Source organism: Balaenoptera physalus (assembly GCF_965194825.1).
Source record: "Balaenoptera physalus genome assembly, chromosome: 2".
NCBI classification, from domain to species: Eukaryota; Metazoa; Chordata; class Mammalia; order Artiodactyla; family Balaenopteridae; genus Balaenoptera; species Balaenoptera physalus.
The window spans coordinates 23138296-23151369 of NC_138883.1; the positions used below are offsets into that span (position 1 = coordinate 23138296).

At 39.2% G+C, this 13074-nt stretch overlaps 1 protein-coding gene across 7 annotated transcripts in view; it reads left to right on the forward strand.

The window, feature by feature from the left end:
- DIO2 (iodothyronine deiodinase 2) overlaps window positions 1–11809 on the forward strand; it is a 141612-nt gene extending 129803 nt beyond the window's left edge. For all 7 annotated transcript variants that reach the window (XM_082451405.1, XM_082451406.1, XM_082451408.1 and 4 more), the window contains one exon: window positions 1–11809. This exon is cut by the window's left edge and continues 51667 nt beyond it. The gene's annotated coding sequence lies outside the window, so the exon portion shown is untranslated.
- The last annotated feature ends 1265 nt before the right edge of the window (window positions 11810–13074 follow it).

Sequence of the window (13074 nt, forward strand, 5' to 3'; positions counted from 1 at the left end):
GTCAATTTGATTGGGGTAAGGGGAGCCCAGATGGCTTGTACAACATTATTTCTGGGTATGTCTGTGAGTGTTTTGGGGTGTGTTTGAGTGTGTCTGTATCTGGATATGTTTCTGGAGAAGATTAGTATTTGATTTGATAGACTGAGTAAGCAGATCACCCTCACCAATGCTGGTGGACATTATCTGATCCATTTAGGGTGTTAAGTAGAACAAAAAGACAGAGGAAGGACAAATTTGTTCTCTGCCTGAACTGGGACATCCATCTTCTTCTGCCTTAAACATCACTGCTGCTAGTTCCTGGGCCTTCAGACTCAGACCAGGACTTTACACCATTGACCCCCCAGGTTCTCAGGCCTTTGGGCCTGGACTGAAACTGCATCACCAGCTTTCCTGGGCTTCCAGCTTGCAGATGGCAGATCGTGGGGCTTCTCAGACTCTGTAATTGCACAAGCCAATCTCTTATAATAAATCCCTTTTTATGTATCTGTATATATTCTATTGATTCTGTTTCTCTGGAGTACCCTGACTAATAGAACCAACATTAGACTAATGAGAAAAAGATAGAAGATATGTACATTGATAAGTTGTAGTATAGCTGACTCTGTGATAGAAGTTTTTATTATGATTTTTAAATCACAGGTTAAATTGTATTCTTCCTCATGAAGGAGCATATACTCTATTTGGTTAGTTTGCTCTAAAATATTATAGGAACTGCTGGTTGTATGTGACTCAAATGTTATGTGGAGAAATTGGGTGAAAGCTAAGGAAATAGTCTGGGCTTTAAAATACCACATATTTATCATTGCTGTTGTTGTTATTCTCTGTAAGTCATAAATTCAGACCTCACCAGATTTTAACTAGAAAAGGAAGTTACATTTCCATTTACACCCAAATTACAGGACACCAAGCTCAGGTAGGAAATTAGTACCCCTCATGATATCCTCTAGTTATTTCTTAGAGTGCCCAAGGAAAAGATTTCCTTGTACAAGGCAGTCTTTTAGCTGCAGCAATATTTTGGTGGCTGCTATGTTTTTTTCTTTCCTGATTGAGTAATTACCATATAACTATAGTCTCTAAGAAGCAACTTGAGAGAGGTTCATTATCTTTGTGAGAAATACAACGTCCAAGCCTGTAGTAGACTTGGTGTATTAGTGCCCCTTGCTCACAATTGAATCTCATTTCTCAATATTCATGCTCTTACTTTAACCCCTTCCACATTGACTCTGGGCTTGACCATGTGATTTTCTCTAGCCAAAAAAAAATCCAGGTCAAGGATTAATAAGTGCTTGTACCCGTGTTGGCTGTTCAATATCTTCTTCTATTGGAGTACTCTGTTTTGGAACCCAGTTGTCACAAGAGAAATTTTACTGCCTTGAGCCTACCATACTGTGAGGAAGCCCAAGGTAGTCACATATAGAGGCCACCTGAAGTTGAACTGAGGAACCTGAGCAATAGCTAGAACCAAGGTTCCAAACACATGGCCCCTGTTCAACAATCCCTCACCATTTGAACCCTTCAACTGACAGTGCCAGGTATTGGGAAGCAGAGATAAGCCATCCCCACTGTGCCTGCCAGAATTCCTGACTCACAGAATCATGAGCAAATAAAATAATTGCCTTTGCAAGCCAATAAGTTTTGAGAGATGTTTTGTTAGGCAGCAGTAGATAAATGAAATAAAACCATTGTCTTCGGAGTTCCAGAATGGTGCTGGGTCTGTATACAAATGGGTAAAATTGCGTGTTGACAAAGGGTACCCAAGCAGAGTTTCTTCCCTGGTCTGACTCTCATTGACCTTAGTTAGGTCACATGTTCATCAATGAACCAATCACTGTGGCCAAAGTGTTTTCCCAAGCCAGGGCTACATATTCACCCCTGGAATGTCACCAGAATCACTCAGATGGGGGTTTTATTACAATAAAGGGAAATAGACTTTAATCAGGCAGAAAAGATAGATACCCATTGCAAACAAACAAACAAAAACTGTGATGCCAAGTTCTGGTCCATTGTCCAAAATTCCAATTATAGGATATCCTAAAGGAAAGTCATTATTTCCATTGTAACTTCATGATTCTTTGGCCAAAGAGGAGTAGCCAGAGAGAAGACACATTGGAATCTGATATAATGCTATTCAGTAATGTGAGCCACCAAGAATTCTGCTGTATTCACTGCTACTTTCTGCAGCCAAAAGAGCCTCCTGACATCTTTGGCCAGAATCCTTACTCCTAGACTCTTGGAAATTGATTTGGCCAAGATTTTTGTATCCCCCACAGATACTTTCAGTGACTGGATTGCACTTTCTGAGAATGTGATTTGAATGAAATCTTGCTCTATGTGAAATGTGAGAGTTCCAACGAGAAAGACAAAGCCCTGGGGTTTATATTATCAATTGTTCTCTTGGTCTCACTTCCTGAGTACAAGATGACTTTAGTCAAGGTGCTAATCCTTTTCTTTAAGACTGAAACTGGAATAGGGCACGGAATAACCAGCTGGTAGTCTTCTCTTGCTTAAAATGCAGTCCACCTGGCTTCCACACAACAGATAATGCCACAGCCTGCTTGGGCTGAGAGGCCAGGTTTGCTCAGAAAAGAACCCAAGCTATTCTAACCTTTCTTTCCCAAGGTCCAGGATTCTTGTCCACAACCTGAAATTATTAGTGGAAAAAATGCATACTGGTTATGTAAGTCTGTGTTTAGTGGGTTGGAAGAGTAAGGATGTGTGGTAGACATCTTTTGGTTTTGCTAGTCCAGAATCCACATCCTTTACTTCTGATAACAGCACTTAGAATTTACTTTTGAAAATTACCTGTCCCTCACTCTTAGTATATGTTATATAAGATGGATCTATGCCCCACTTCAGAGATGAGCACCTTAACCAGATCCAACCTAATGAGTATAATCTATTTTCTTGCCATATTAGTTGGTTCAGAGTTGGACATTTGATATGATTTGTACCAATCAGAAGACTCTTGTCACAACTGTTTCAAGAAACAATGTACTCTTCCTACTGATCACAGGACTAGGAAGATGCACCCCTAGAGTTAACGTAGAGGACCACCGCTTTGGAGGAGACCTGACTAAGGGTGAGGCCAACATGAAAGAGAGCAGAATTAAGAAATGGAAGGAGAAAGAAGGAGAGAGACATAGTCCTGATGACACTGAGTCCCCAGAACCAGCTATGCTTGAAGCCAATTTTTACTTACAAAGGCCAATAATTTCTTATTTTGGCTTCCAATTTGAAGCTGAAAGATGCATCTCAGTGAAGTTCAAGCAGATTTCTTAACTTCCTTCTACACTGGACTGGCCATTGTGAACCCCAGACTGGGGAATTAGAGATGGGGATAACTGAATAGGAGAGCCACAGGGGATTTTGATTTATTGTGGTATCTAACATGCCAATAAACACCCATAGTTTATCACAAGAGGTTCTTAATTGGCCCCTGTGCCTCTGGTATATGCTACTCTCATCAGTTCTTCATGCTATAGTCAGAGTGAGCATTTCAACATGCAAATCTAATTATGTCACTAGCTCTTCAGTGACTCCTCAAAGCTTGTAGAACAAGTCCAAACACCTTAGCATGTTTACAAGGCCCTTTTGTTCTAACTTCCGTTTATCTCACCAGCTGCTGCAATTCCAGGTTCTTTCTCACCTGTTATCTGCCCAGCCTTGTTTCCCTTTACCCAGACATTTTCTCTTTGATTCCAAGTCTTAATGCCACTACTTCGCCCAATCCCTTCAAAACTATGTTACATACCCCCTGGTCTATGCTCTTGTATCACAACACTTAGACAATGGAAGATGCAGTTATAACATAGCATGTTGTCCCACTAACCACACTATACATCCTATGTGGGCAGGGACCATGAATGCCTCATTCACCTCAGTATTTACATAACCTAGGTGTTGCTTAGCCTACATTGCTGAATAAATGACTAAATGAATGAATGAATATACCTATGTATCAGTTAGGAGCCAATTTTTTTGAATATTCTAGACTGACTTGTACTGTTAGCTATGCATGCTAATGCATCTTTTTTTAAAGGCTAGAAAAGGAGATGTTAGTACAGGATCCCATATTCTCCTTTTATGAATTTCTGTAAGGAGAGGACTGCTTCTTTCCTTCCCAGGAGGTGGGGAATGGTTTGGAATGAATACCCAGGCTCACTCCTGTATCTTTCTGACTAGTCTCTAAGGATGAGGAGTCATGAATATGAATGGTGAAAACTCTACTTCCAGTGGGCCACCTTCCTCTAGGGAGGGCACTACTCATGAACAGAAGTGCTTCTCTGTCTTGATCTCTTAGACTGAAATGTGCTCAGACCCAGAAGGTGCCCAGGTCTCCAATTCTCTCCTTTTCTTCTGATGCCCAGGCATTAAACCCACTTGAGTGGAAATGGGGACCGCCAATTTCTGGCTTCTTGCATGTGACTGGGAAGATAAGTCAAATGGGGCAACTATCTTCAGTACAGGTGTAGTGAATTAAATAGGGCCCGCCCCACCCCCCAAATATATGTCCAAGTTCTATCCTCCAGAATGTGTAAATATGACCTTATTTTGGAAAAAGGCTCTTTGCAGATATTAAGTTAAGGATCTTGAAATGGAATTATCCTAGATTTAGAGTGGGCCTTAAATCCAATGATAGACTCCTTATAAGACGCAGGCAGAGGAAGATTTGAGATGAGACACAGGAACACAGGAGAGAAGGCATGTAAAGACAGAGATAGAGATTGGAGTTATGCTTCCACAAGCTATGAAGCCACCAGAAGATGAAAGAGGCAGGGATAAACTCTCACCTAGAAACTTCTCAGGAAGTGTGGCCCTCTCAACACCTTGATTTTTGACTTCTGGTCTCCAGAACTATGAGAGAATAAATGTATGTTGTTTTAAGCCCTCGAGTGTATAGTAATTTGTTATAACAGTCGTTAAGAAACTAATACACAGGTGACGGTTAAAAAACAAAAAAAACCTCTTATCTTGTTTCAATCTAGCAGTTATGAAAGAGCCCTATCTTGGCACATTACGAAGCTGATACTCAGATCCTTATTTGGCAATTTCTTTATGTACATATCCTACAAGTCAGAACCCTGAAGCCAGAGAGGTGAATGGTTGGATTGATGACTCAATGCCCATTCTGAATTTCTAGAGGGAAATGCTGGACAATAACGTTAGAGTTCTGGCTTCTTCGTGGATCTCAGCCATAGCTGCACATTTAAACTGTATGGAAAGGTTAGCTCCAGAAGAGATGGTGACTCTGCATATCTAGGTTCTGGCTGTCCTTTGAGATCTGCCAGCAACTCAGGTCCTATCTCTTCCATAAATATATACCAGATTATTTTAGCCCCAATAGCGTTGACTCCTTTGAAAAATTCTATGGCCTTAATCAGCTGCATGTCTCCTTTGGTACTTATAAGCTATCATATATGACTCTTTTAATGTCTATGGCCTTGCTCCCAAACTATATTGTGAGTCCATTGAGGGAAAAAAGTAACTAATTAATTTTGTATCTTGAGCTCCTAGCTCAGTGAAAAAAATAACATTAAGCATGTGTGTAAAGTTATATGCTAGGAATTGTGCATTTTATCTGTGTTGATAATGCATAGTCCAATGTCTAATACTAAAGAGGCCCTCAGTAAGTGATAAAAGAAAAGAAACTTGATTCTTAACCTTCGAAATGTACTGTAATAACTTTTTTTTTTTTCCTGCCCAATGAGATCTCCCTTCTTGCTCATGGACTCTGTCAACCTTGGTCACAACAGTCAGCATTTAATTAAAGCAGGAGCAACTGGAATCTTTCCCTGGAATTGATATAAGGACATTGGGAAAAGGAAAAGATCTCTTTTCCTGTGCTAAGTTTAAACTGATGAGTGCTACATTCATGGACACATGGAGAAGGAGTCTCTATAGTAGGAAATAGTTCAACCAAATACAAAGAGATTCAGGGTCAGGCAGAGATGAGATGGATGGAAAGTAAGACAGACCTCACAATATTGTGATCACAGGTTCCAGTTCTAGCACCTGAGGTCCTTGTCCCTAGAGCACTTTCCCTGGTTCTTTGAAGTACCTGGATTTACTTCCTGGCTTTATGCAGCAATACACTTCCTTAGGTATGGATGTAATCTAGTTTTTCTTGGGTTTCTGTCACTTGTAACTAAAAAAGCCTTAACAAAACTTGGAAGCCTCAACAGTAAGAATAGTTTCATGGTCTCCTGGAGATGTTTTAAGGATCCATGAGAATGATCTACATCTGTATGTGATGCATGCACACACACACACTGATATAATCCAGCTAAAAGAGATTTGAAGTTTAATATGGGTCTTGTCTCAATTCTGATGTGTAACAGCTTAAGATTGAATTTGAACAAACATTGAATTGAAAAATGGAAAGTTCAGACAAACATCAAGAATCCACATCATAAGAATTGTTTTCCTAACTTTTCAAAAAGTAGATTACTAAAAGATTCAATGACATGGTAAAAAGAAACCAAAACATTGTTTATTGTGTAGCCATTTATCTATGTGTGTCATGGCATCACTTTAAGATGATGTGACATAGAATGCTGAAAACAATGAAAAGATTGTAAATTGATAAATTAGTATTGATTCAGATAAACCCCCAAATTCAGGTTCTACATTGATTGAATCCACTGCTTACTATTTACAGAAGCTTAGATGAAAAACCACAAATTTTATCAGCATTTCACCTTCTGTTTATGCTCCTTTATTTCTCACCCAATTGCTAAAAGTGGGGAGTGACTGAATGATGTAACAAGCACACTGGGGATATTCTGTTCAAAGGGCTATGTAGTGGACATGCATAATTTTTGTCTGTGCAGAATTCCTTCTTTTGGGATAGTGGCTCTGTACCACTATGTCGAGACTTGTGGAGAGTAACTGAAGATTAATCTTAAGCATACTAGGCTACCCAAGAAATGGTATTAATTGATACAATTACCATATGTAGAAAGATTCCCTCACCACATATTGTAGTAGTTATTATATATATAATTTATACACTTAAATTTTAAATATAAAATTTTATGTATTTATATTATATATATATATTTCAAATTGTTACTGAAAGTGTTTGAGTTGCTATGTTTCAGCAAATCATCTGAGTGCCTAACTTTGCAGCAGGCACTATTCCAGGAGGTGGGGCTACCATGGTGAATATGACAATCAAATTCCCTGCCCACATACAGTTTATACTCTAGTGGGAGAGGCAAGCAATAAATGAAAACAAAAACAAAACAAGCTGGAGAATGACTAGAGTTGGAATGTGACCCTTAAAATAAAATAGTCAGAAAAGATCTCTTTCATGAGGTCCCACTTGGGTTGAGAACCAAATACTAGAAATGAGCCAGTCAGGTCCAGGGTGTTGGGGGAGGGGGAAGGACGTGTCTAAAGCAAAGGGAAGCTCCAGAGTAATGGTCCTGAGGCAGGAATGAGCGTGGCATGTAAAGAGTTTGGATTATTCTAGGTACAAGAGTATCCACTGGGGATTTCAATCAGGTGAATGACATAATCTGATTTATGTTTTTTAAAAGATCATGTAGATGAATGGCTGAAGCCATTCTGAGTTCAAGGATTTGATTCATTCTTTCAACATAAGAAGTTTTTCCTGTTTAATTTTTGCCATTAAAAATCTGGAATAAATGAACCCTCCTTTGCAGTGTCATTTTGAACAATTGACTCTATTGGTCTAAAAGTCCTCTGCAAATAAAATAAAGTCTAAAAGATCCATTGTCACTTTCCTTCATAGACAGACAATCAGTGTGGTGAATTGTCCCTGAAAACAATCAATCTAAAATGTTCCCTTCTGTTCCCTCCAAGATTCTACGAACCCAGACAGGCTGGACACACAGTGAAGAGGCTGGGATGGAGTCCTGTGAATAGAGTAGCCAGCTGTGATTTGAGTGCTGGGGGAAGTGCCAGCTTGCTCTTGGCCAGATCACTCAGGGGCCAAGCAATTGTACTCATGCATGGTTTGCTACTAATTGTACAGCGGAAGAGGCCTGGCGCACCTGGTGCCTGTTTGCAACGCATGCTAGAGAATACAAGGCGATAAACGTTCCTCATAACATTGGTGATGGCACATTTGGGATGAGCCCCAGTTCTTTCACCTCTGTGGACTCTACTAGCCAGATGTTCTCATTTTAAACTGTCTTCTTATGATTTCATCAGAACTTATCCTGCACAAAATACCTTCTAGACCAGAGGAATGCACCTTACCCACCAGCCTCAGACGAGAGCCCTGGGTGCTTAATTTCTCCTCCTCAGTTTCCCCTGGATTTTACTCACTTTCCAGAGAGAGGCAAAAATGTAGATACGAATACCGTTGAGTTAAATTTAGGTGAAGAGTGTTTGGTGTTTTGGTTTCTGAAGGGCCCTCACATAGCAGCCCTCTTCCCACTTAGGTTTCGAATAATTAGAAATGAAACAAAAGAGTGGCACATGGAGAGGAGCACATCACCTCATAAGATTAACCCATGTGATTTGAATCTGAGTCTTTCACAGCACTGGGCATGGGCAGGATCCTGCCCTGAGCAGCAGAGGGCACATGCTAGGGCGAAATGTCCATGGGTCGCAGCACACTCCTAAGAAGAAGATGTATGTGGCTAGGTTACCCCGGCCAGGTTTATTCTTCGGAGAAGTTCAAACTTCTGGGACTAGTGAGTCAAGCAACAGAGGCCACGTGTTATAATGATTTTGATCCCGCCACAGAAAGGAATCATCAGGAGTTAATAAGAAGGGTTCCTCCATAATATGTGGTATTAGCTCTTTGACTGGTTTTAACTTTCAAATAGCTAAATTAATGAATAGGAGGGACATTGTAGATTAAAAGAGATAAACAATAAAAGAAAAAAAGAAACTAGGGGTATTTATGAAAAGAAAAAGTAAACAGCATAAAGAATATGGATGTGGGGAGCAGTCAAATGGAAGGGTCAGGAAATTATGGAAGTTTCTGCAGAGCAGCGTCTGACAGTAAGTAATCTGTCTCTCTTGGGCAATGTATTGAGCATGTGGATATAACATCCTGTTACACTGCATTCTAGCAATTGAATAGGTTTTGTTTTTTACTCTAACTTTTGACCTTTGACTTTTGTCATAGGTTTCTTTGGGGAAGATATTGTTCCATCACGGTTAGTCATAGATGATTATAGTCACCAAACAGATAGCTTCAGTGGAGTTCTAATTTGCAAGTGATTCTTTTGTGGTAGAAAAACTGGCAGTGTCCATATTAAACCTTCTATCTGAATCTGTGGGGAATTTATCATCTGTGCATTTCACACATCTTCTTGGACATATGGGAAGGATTCTGAATCTTCTCCTCTTATTTTTCTGCTATTTTCAGATGTTTTTTCTTTTTAGATTAACAGAGCTGGAATTATATTGACTACTTGCTTGTAGTTGATGACGAGATTTTTTTTTGATGCCCAACATTCATCCCCTTGATTTTCCTATGCAGTGCTTTCTCTTAAGTGGAAACTGGGTTGGATTGTAATTCCTCACACCTGCCTGCTATGGTCTCTTCCCACAAAAGATCTTTCTTCTAGCCATGTCTGACACATGACCTGAGCTTAGCCAAACAAAAGTGCTCCCTCTGTTCCCTCTAAGCTTCTATGAGCCCAGATAGGCTGGACACACATATACTCTTTAGTTATTGACACAGGACGATGATAGTATTTGGAGACCAGATTCATTTCAACACATGAATAGGGATAGTTACAGTGGAAGGAGAGCCAGTAGTGCAGGTGGCAACAGAAAGGGCATTCAGACCAGCTTTTTTTTTTTTTTTGCCCATGAGATAGTTGTGTTTCCTATTCTGGTTTCCTGTTCCTATTCTATAGTACCCTTATTTTCTACTCTTTCCAAGCCTGGTCTCCCAGCATCCAGTTCGTTTGTTGGTGATTGCCTGTTGCCATTGCCTGAAAAGTCCTTCAAATAAATCTACTCTTACTTGAAATAGCCAGAGCGAGGGTCAAGTTTTGCTTGCAGATGAGAACTCCCACTGACCCTCTTTGATCACCTTCAGGAGGTGATTCAAAAGTAAAATCTCCCTGATGAATTTTTCATATATGAGCCTGTCAATTTATTTAATATTTATTGAGTGCCTGCTATTTTCTAGCCCCTGGGGCATGAAGATGAAAAGTAAAATATAAGATAGTCTATACTCTCTTGGTGCTTAGAATAGAGTTGGAAGAAAATCATTAAAAATCTGTGAATAAGTGTAAAATTACAACTATCGTAAATGGTATGAAGAAAAAAAAACCATGATGCTATAAGAAATTACACTGGAAGGAATTAACTTAATAAGGGAGATCAGAGAAGACTTCCCCCTTGGTGATGAAGGCAGAATAAGCATTAACTAGATAAAGAAGGCAAAGAGGAAAGGGGGAGATGCCTCTTGAGAGAAAGAACCCTAGAAAGACCCTAGGTAAGGCACTAAAAACCCATATTAACATGTAAATTTGAAACCTTGGTGCAGAAAAGATATTAATCCATTATTTCCATTAATCCAGTGCTAATTAGTTATTCAGATTCTATTTGTCAAGAATGGAGCTCTAGCCAGATACCTGTGTATTAGAGAATGGGAGACCATTGGGGGTTCTCTCTACATGGGCCATCAAGGAGTACCACAGTTACTGGATTAAGGTTTTCTTCTGGCAGAAGAGCCAGATGAAGCATTAGACATGCTAGAAAAAAGAAGGGCATTGAGAAGACTGAGATGGTATTGCCAAAAGAATAATGGGAGGTGCTATAAATATTCTTGCATGAATTTTCCCAGGATTGGTCTAACTAAAAAAAATCACAAGAAAATCTCAGAGCAAAAAGCATTCTCAAAGCTATTTATTTTCAGCAATATTAACCATTACAAATGTCCAGAGCGACTAAATAATTTGTGCAGCTATTGGGTTGTGAATGGTAATGGCCAAATGATAAATAATGAGAACACAACCCAACCAGAAATGAGACATGGACCAAAATTCAGCTGGCAATAGTTGGAGCAATTGTAATAATTTATCACATTTATATGATGTCATTCAGTTTATAAAATACTATAATGACATTGTTTTATTTAATCCTCAAATATCCCTCACATAGTGAAATAAAAAACACAATATTTTCCCCCTCTATTACATAGAAAATTAATTGAGGCTCAGTGAGGTTAAATGACTTGTCCATACTCTCTGAATTAGTAACTGGCAGTACAAGACAGGAACTCAGGTCATCTGACTCTGACTCATAATCTAGGGCTTATTCCAAAACTCAGTCCACAAGTCCAATCCAACTTACCTTTCCCTAGAGTGCTTCATGCTTGTAAGTTCAGCAAAAGAGATTTTATCAGACCAGCTGGTATACATGAACCAGTGTGGTCTAACCCCCCACTAGTAAGGAATTTGAGATGTTTAGGCTAAGCATGGAAAAACTGATTCTACTTACTAATGAAAGAGGAAAGGAAAGTTACAGATGTTTCACTCAAAAAGAAAGTTGGTTTACTAGCTCTCTTTTCATCACTTTTCATAAGGGTGTGCTAAATTTTGTTAGTTTAATTACAAGATGTGATGAAGGGAGAGATCAAGATGGTGAATTTTCCTGATGTCCACAGTCTTAACGATCACCAGGTTGTGGGATATTTGGAAGATATAGTAAAATATAAACTTTTACTTTATATGAAGAAGTAACTTGACAAATACCTTCCCTCTATACCAAATCAACAATGTACAGCAAAATTTTAAAGTCTTTAGAATTGTTCTCCATTGGACACATTCTGATTGACATTGAAGGCAACTGAACACAAAAAAACTTAAAACTATGGGAAGGGGGATAAAGAGCATTATGGGTTTATTCAGGGAAGTACTTGCATCCATTTTCAAACCAGGTCAAGGAAACTGATGTCTTCATACTGCCCTTATTTTCCATTATGAAAGTAGGATGAGTTCAATAGAATCACTTCTAGAGGGTGCAAATGAAGCCACACTTTCGGGAGAGATTCACAAACTCCGATGAGTTTTTGCAGCTGCCATAGATGGAGGCAAACCTCTAGATTTACATCAATCAGTGAGCAAAATGGTTGAAAGGAAAGCAAATGCTTTAATAAGCCACACTGTCTGGGAACTTTATGGAACCAAATATGAAGTTCAGGACTCTTGAAATTTCCAGCTCAAAGTGAGGTGTTTTGCCATTTGAAACAACCCCAGAAATCTTGAGAATAAGTCAACTTATCAAATGCTAATATTCATACTGACTAGTGAAAGTTTATCCATAGTTACAACTAGGCTATAACTATATCATTTGTCTGGATAAAATGGATAAAATCTGTTTTGAACCCTTTTGAATTAAGACTAAATACATATAATTCATAACAAATTAGGAACTCTACAGATATACATTTCCAATCATGTGATTCACAACTGTCCTTTCAGTGAGTGCACTCACGCCCTATATCTCATTGTTGACAGTTTGTAAAATGAATGAGTTGTCATTTTAGCCATATCTGTATTTTTTGTAAATAAGAAATAAACAAAGGCCACGATGCCATATTTTTTGACAGTTCATTAATTCAGCAAATATTTATTGGGTACCTACCTTATCTATGCCACTACTGCTCAAGGTGTCAAAACGCAGCAAAACAGATAAAACACTTGGCCTCTTAGAGCTTACAACCAACACACATAAGTAAAATTTCTAGTGTGTTTGTTAGATAGTGATGTGTTCTAAAGGAAGAAAATAAAACTGTAAAAGCATTTTGCAATTTTAAATATGTCCTCCAGGGAAGACTCCACTGAGAGGAAAAGAACAATTTATTTGGATATCTGGCAGGAAGAACATTCTAATCAGAGGGAACAGCAAGTGCAAAGGCTCTGCAGCGGGACCCTGCCTGGAACAGTGAGGATTTCAGTGTGGGCAGAGAGAAACAGCAGGGGCCAGATAGAGGGGAGAGGCGGGTAGGAGATGCAGATACATGGTAGCCAGTGGGGTTGAGGGAGAGGGAGAGATCTCCTAGGGCTTCAGGTCATCCTACGGAGTTTGACCTTTACTCTCAGTGAGATTAGATCTCTAGTAAAATATTTATAA